At 37.0% G+C, this 7359-nt stretch overlaps 1 protein-coding gene and 1 pseudogene across 2 annotated transcripts in view; both read right to left on the bottom strand.

The window, feature by feature from the left end:
• LOC120185550 (folate transporter 1, chloroplastic-like) overlaps positions 1–7359 on the bottom strand; it is a 26187-nt gene extending 18828 nt beyond the window's left edge. For both annotated transcript variants that reach the window (XM_039189732.1, XM_039189733.1), the window contains exon 1: positions 7348–7359. The gene's annotated coding sequence lies outside the window, so the exon portion shown is untranslated. The remainder of the gene's footprint in view (positions 1–7347) is intronic.
• LOC120185738 lies at positions 1105–4302 on the bottom strand (annotated as a pseudogene).

Here is a 7359-nt window from a genome sequence, read left to right on the forward strand (position 1 = left end):
CTCGCCAGAATTTATATAACTGACGTATCCTGAATAATCCGTTATGTGCTCAATGTCATAATGTTTTTGAATCGGGGGTGCATATTTTTTTCGAGATTGCAAATTAGCTACTCTAGCGTGGGTTCGATTGGGGTTTCAATGGCCAGTCCAGATTTATGAATTAGATTTATTCGATTGGTTAAAGTGGGTTTATAACGCTATTAATAGATCAAGGCATACAGAAATTACTGTGACATTGTGGGCGTTGTGGTATGCAAGAAACATAAACCAACATGAAAACAGTGATGAAGGTGGAGGAACTTCTTACCATGGTTACGGTTCAATGCAAAGAATTTCATGAGGCAAATAGGAGCCTGAATGGCCCTCCAAAGGTGACTGTGGTCCGTTGGGCTCCCCTCCTTTGCAAATGGTAAAGATTAACTTCGACACTCGTTTCTTGCATGCAAAACAGTGTGCATGGTCAGGAGTTTTAATCCGGAATAGTGAAGGGGCTATCATAGGTGCATGCAAAAGGCTGTCCGAGAGAAATAATAATGTTTTAGGTAATTTTTTACCAGTTTTGTTAAAAAATAATAACAAAACCGGTAACGTATTTTCTTAACCGTATTTTAAACATGTCGCACAATAGAACTTCTTGGCACTCTTTTTTTTTAAATATCTTCCCGGCACTTTCGTTTGTTTTAAAAAAAATTATTAGAATATTTTACGATTATAATGAAAAAAATCCATCTATAAACCAAACTCAATTCAACCCAAGGGCTATTTCGTTATTCCTTATTGCATGGAATAATCATTCTTTGGCATCTACGAAGAAAGGCTATTCCAAGAGAGGTAGGAATAGAGGGTGAATGACATTCCATCCATACCATTGAATATGTTCATCATTAAATAAGTGAAGAATGGTATAGCCAATCCCCCAACCAAACGCGAGTGTTCATATCAGTTTCTGGTATTGTTTCCTAGGGAGTTACTATTCTGCTGCACTTCATCAGTTCCTTCAGCAATATATATATATATATATATATATATGTGCTTTAACACCAAGTATTCTGCATCCTTGAATAGATATACAAATAAAGAAGAGATGATTCAACAGATATCTCACCAGAGACAAGAAATAAACATATCATGGGATGCATCACAACAAGAAGCTCAAAAACATTCCAAACACAAACGATATCACCTACTTTTGTTATCCATGCTCATCTTTTCATTCTCGAGCTTAGTCCCCTTCCGCTTGAGGTGCCAATTTCTCCTTTGTTTTCTGGTTCACAGGAAACTCATCCAAGATTTCAATGTACGAGTCTGTCAGGTCTTCAAATCGACTTTGTTGACAATTAAGTTCGTTATCACTGACCAAGCTCCTGCTTTTAACTCGACTGGCTATGCTCCCATGAGCTGTTACAATGGTAAAAAGCAATCAAGCATCTCCGCAGAGTGTCACATGAACAAATCGATCATCGAATTAATGACCTATTAACAGGTTCTACTCACCCGGTGGCTTGCAGTCCTTGCTTATATCTTCAACAGCTGCGTAAATGTCGACTTTCATTAAAAATTCACTTTCAGGATGGTTAATTAGCTCAAAGACACATATGTCACCGACACAAAGATGATTATCTTCTACAAATGCCCGCCAACCACCATAGATGTTTGCTGCCTGATGTTTATCTGGATTGCTATAGTACTTGGCAGGCCAAGTTTTCCCAGCAGAATTGCATAAGGTCAAATTACACCTGTGCATTGCCAAAAATTTCCTAGCAAAGTCTGATGGTACAAACTGGAATTCAAGAAAGAGATAGAAACCAAAGAATGAGCTGCATAAGTTGTGATTTTAAGCTACTTGGTGACAGCAAAATGATGATACGAAAATAGGCAGGTTATAGTTTTAACTTTTAGAAGTTACCATTTTGTACGGTTCGCTAACGTATGATGGCTGCATGACCATCACAAGAACCGGGTTTCCGCTTCCAGAACCTTTGAAAGCACTAGCTATCTGAACAGACCGAACCTTTTCGGTGGCTGTCAACCGTTGCACACAACTGAAAACCTCAGTTTTTACACACCTCTCAGCTGTAATTTACAAAAGGATAAAATGACATGAGCATCTCAACATTAAGCCGCTGCCAAAATTGAAATAAAGAAAGCATACCTTCAACTTTCTTGAGATTTCCAAGATTGAACCCAGCATCAGGGCTTATACCAGAAGATAAAACCTCTAGCTTCGTATTCGTTCCACGTTGACTAGGTGAATTAGTTCTCATTTTCTTTCGAGGAAGGGGACTTGGAAAATGGGATTTATCTTTACTTTTCCTACTTCCTGAAACAACAAAAATATATCATCAACCTCTTCACTGCTAGTGCTAGTACATGGATTGATCTATGGAGCACTCTTATCGAAGATTATATTTAACTTCTGTACTCACGTAATCTTGATGAAGACCAACTTGCAATATCAGCCGCTCTTTGCTTCTCCGTTGGAGTCGATGGTTGCATCTGGATTTTGTCCATAAGGTCAGGTTTCAGACATCCCCAGGCACCTGATATTCCTCCATTGTCATGTTTTGCAGAATATTCGACTTCATCTGTTAAAATCGGAACTTTTAGGACAACTAACTTTGGAAACATACCATTGCTTAAACTAAAAAAACATTTGAAGAAAAAGATTATGACCCCAAAATTCTTTAGTCGAATATATGCAATCCATGCTATTCTCCTGTTCATCTAGATTCAAGCCTTTAAATTCTTGGGAGATGGAGGAACATCGAGTTTGTTGACAATCAGGTTCAGTATCACTGACCATGCAGGTTCTAACTGGACTGACTTTGCTCTTATGAGCTGCAACAAAATGAAATGACAAGAAGAAACAAGGGATCTCTATAGGTTGTCATATAAACAAACCGATCATTATACCAATAACCTGTATCACAGATGCTACTCACCCTGTGACCTGCAGGCCTTGCTTGCATTTTCAACAACCGGGTAGATGTTCACTCTAAGTAATATTTGATGGAGCTTAATTACCTCAAAAACACAAATGTCACCGACACAAAGATGATTTTCTTGCACAAATGCCTGCCAGCCACCATACAGTTGTGCCCGCCGTTTTCTATTTCCTGCATTCACGTAGTACCTCACAGGCCAAGTTTTCCCAGCGGAATTGCATAAGGTCAGATTACACTTGTGCTTTATCAAAAATTCCCTAGCAAAGTCCAATGGTATAGCCTGGAATTCAAGAAGGGAAAATAAACCAGAATATAAAACTTTTTTCAGTCTAAACAAAGAGTAAACAATTCGTAATTTCGGGTCAGCAAAATGATGCATTCGAGATTATACAGATTCTCGTTTTACACGTTACCATTTGATAACCATTACTAACAGATGATGGTTGCAAGACCACCATGAAAACTGGATTTTCAGTACTTTTGAAGGCATTAGCTATCTGACTTGCACGAGCCTTTTCAGTGTCTGTCAACCTTTGGGAACAGCATAAAAGTTCCGTTTTCAGATTTCCACAAGCTGAAATTCCTCCAACTCCTGTCGTAGATGGACTCGAAATCATAGTAAACAACTATCAAAAGGCAGAAAACAAAAGAAAATGGCACGAACATAACCACCGCTAAAATTGAAATAAAGAATCCATGTATACCATCAACAGTGGCCTTAAAACTATGTGAGTTCTCATTTTTCTTGAGATTCCCGGCTTCAAAGCTGGGGGCATCAAGGTTAATGTGCAAAGATGAATCCAATAACTTAAAATCAATTCCAATTTCACATGATGAACAACCAGTTCTCATTTTCTTTTGTGGTAGTTGACATAGCAAGTCTGGTTTTTCTTTGTTTTTCCTACAGGCATATTCGATCTCTGAAGCACTTCTATCGAAAATTAATACATGGAAATGATCATTCCCTTGATATCCGAAAACCAAAAAGGACCCGAATTCCAGTGAGTAATGCTCTGCAAATTCTCGCCAGCCCTTTTGGAACCACACCCTATCATCATTCTTTGTAAGTTCCACCTGCCATATTGCACCACTTGGGACCTCAAGCTTAACAGGGCTTGACAGTTGGTTTCCATATTTTCTCACAAATTTTCTAGGAATCCCCTGATGATCAGTTAATGGAAGTTTTCACGAATGAATCTGATTACAAAGCAGAAATATCATGAAACGGGGAAAAAGAAGAAGAAATACTTACAAGCATCCCATGCCCAATAGCTTCCTGAAGAATTATTTTGAAAAAATGGGGAGTTTTGGATGCAAACATGGGCTGATAATAGTCTCTACGAGGACCAGAACTCATGGTGTAGAAGGTTTGTTCAAGAGTAAACGACAGAACAAATACTTCTGGTGCTAGCTTTAGTACTTTCTTTCTTCTCCTTGAACTCGTGTAGAAAACATATCTAACAAAAAGAGTCGAGAGTGAAAGGCAAAGAGATACCCATATTTGTGGTGTCTTAGCTATACTTGCCTTGTTTGTGTTGATTTTGTCAGACTCTTGATACGTTTGGGTAATCCATAACCATAATCATGGTGGATATGGAGAGCAAGCCGTGCAAGAGAGTAAATATCTTTAAACCCCTCAACCTTTCCTTGGAAGTTGGAACATACAACAGAACTTTTCAGTGTCTTTTGGTTTTAACTGAAAAATAATGGAGACGATACATATCAAATGAAAGGGGGAACTTCTGCTGTGCCGCTTAAAAAAAAAACTAAAAAATGTCGTGATCGATTAAATAAGTGATCGGTTAAAATTTAAATAAGTTATGTTATATCATTAAACCGGAAATATTATCAAGTACAATAATATATTAGGTAGCGCTTATATAATGTAATAGGTAGCGCTTATATAATAAAATAGGCATTTAGCCGGAAATATTATCAAGTACAATAACATATTATGTAGCGCTTATATAATGTAATAGGTAGCGTTTATATTGACCTATTTTATAAGTAAATCGGTATATTTATGCCGGTAACATTGCAAATTTACCTATTACATTATAATTATCGGTTTCGATATTTTTTGGATCGATACAATTTTAAATGTATCGACACTTTATGCGTGCACCTCGTTGGGCATTCATTCTGGAAACAAGTATCACCATAAACTTAAAGAGTATCGATACATTATTTAGACATATTTTTTCATAAAACCGATATATTTCTATCGGGTACATTGTAAATTTACCTATCACATTGTAATTATTGGTTTAGATATTTTTGGGATCGATAATTTTAATAAATGTATCGACACTTTATGCGTGTACCCGTTTGACATTCATTATGGACAAAATGTATCGACACAAATTTAACAAGTGTCGATACTTTATGATGACATATTTTCTCATAAAACCGGTATATTTATATCAGTTACATTGTAAATTTACATATTACATTATAATTATCGATTTCGATATTTTTAAGATCGATACTTTTTAAACATGTATCGACACTTTATGCGTGCAACCCTTTTGGCATTCATTTTGGACAAAAAGTATCGACACAAATATAAAACGTGTCAATACATTATGTTCCCCTATTTTAACATAAAATCAGTATATTTATACCGGTTACATTGTAAATTTACTTATTACATTATAATTATCTGTTTCGATTTTATTAGGATCGATACTTTTAATAATTGTATCGACACTTTATGCGTGCACCTCGTTTGGGCATTCATTCTGGACGATAAGTATCGACACAAATTACACAAGTGTCGATACATTATGTTGACATGTTTTCTAATTAATCGGTATATTTATACCGATTACATTGTTAATTTACCTATTACATTATAATTATTGGTTTCGATGTTTTTTGGGTCGATACTTTTAGAAAATGTATCGACACATATTTAGGTAGTTATTGTACACACCTAAATATGTCACGTGAATTTAATGTTGTACCCACCCTTCAACTACCACTACCAATACCACATCCTATTGAAAGCACGACTCCCGACTGAAACATGTTGAATGAATGAATCTTTACTTACATCTCCATCAACTCCGGGACCACTGAACTTGCACAACAAAATTTTTGTCATGGATCATACTGATGCAGACAATGTTAAACCAACCGAGGAATGCAATGAAGTACATAATATTGATGAATCTGACAGATTGGTTGGTCAGCTCTTCTCTTCACGTGATCAAGCTTGGTACTTTTATAAGGGATTCGCATGTGAACATGGGTTTAGTGCACGTAAGGGAACAACACGGCTTGACGTGGAAGAGAATCTGAAGACACAAGAATTTTGTTGTTCCAAAGAAGGGTTTCAAGTATCAAAAGGCAATACTGTTGATCATCAACGTGTTCATACGCCAGTCACAAGAACAGGATGCAAGGCTAGAGTCGTAGTTACATCAACAAATATAAACGATCACTAGGTTATAAGTAAGTATTATCAGAAACATAATCATGCGTTGTGCATACCTGCTATGCCACCATTTATGCGTTCTAATAGAGTTGTAAGTAAAGCTGATATCGATGAGGCAACATCATTGAAAGAGGTTGGTGTTGGCACGTCACAAGTAATGAACTATTTAACGCAATAGGCAGAGGGCTATCATAATGTTAAATTTACACATAAAGACCTCTACAATGCACTTCAAAGAGGTAAAGCAAAGGAAATCATCGATGGGGGTGTGAATGCGTTTATTGCTTACTTTGATTATAAGAAACATGATGATCACGGGTTTTTATGACATACTCGGTAGACGAATCAGGGGCATTGCATAATCTTATTTGGTCGGATTCTACATCGAGATTAGATTACACATGCTTTGGTGATGTAACTGCGTTCGACACAACGTACAAAAATAATTTGTATGGTCGACCAATTATGCCTATTGTCGGTGTCAATCATCACCATAACACAATTGTGTTTGCCACTGCCATAATCGCTGACGAGACGTCCCAATCTTTCGAGTGGGTGCTACAGAATTTTTTAGAAGCCATGATGAATAAATCACCTATTTCAGTTGTCACCGATGGGGATAAGGTAATGCAGAGGGCTATCAAATCTGTTATCCCTTTTGCTAAACACATATTATGTTCTTGGCATCTTTCTCGCAATGCACAGGCTAACATTGGTGACCCAAACTTTACAGAAACATTCTCAAAATGCATGGCTTCCTGGTGGACAACCGATGAATTCGATATTCAATGGCGTTCGGTTGTTTCAGAATTCAACGTTGAAAAACATCCATGGGTGATTGAGAAGGGAAATACTCGACACGTATGGGCACAAGCATATCTAACCAGTAATTTATTTGCCAATATTCGCTCAACACAAAGGTGCGAGTTTATAAATGCTTCACTAGCGATTACACTGAAACACAAGAAGACATAT

The sequence above is a fragment of the Hibiscus syriacus genome, unplaced genomic scaffold (genome assembly GCF_006381635.1).
Source record: "Hibiscus syriacus cultivar Baekdansim isolate YM2019G1 unplaced genomic scaffold, ASM638163v2 tig00113124_pilon, whole genome shotgun sequence".
In the NCBI taxonomy this organism is placed as follows: Eukaryota; Viridiplantae; Streptophyta; class Magnoliopsida; order Malvales; family Malvaceae; genus Hibiscus; species Hibiscus syriacus.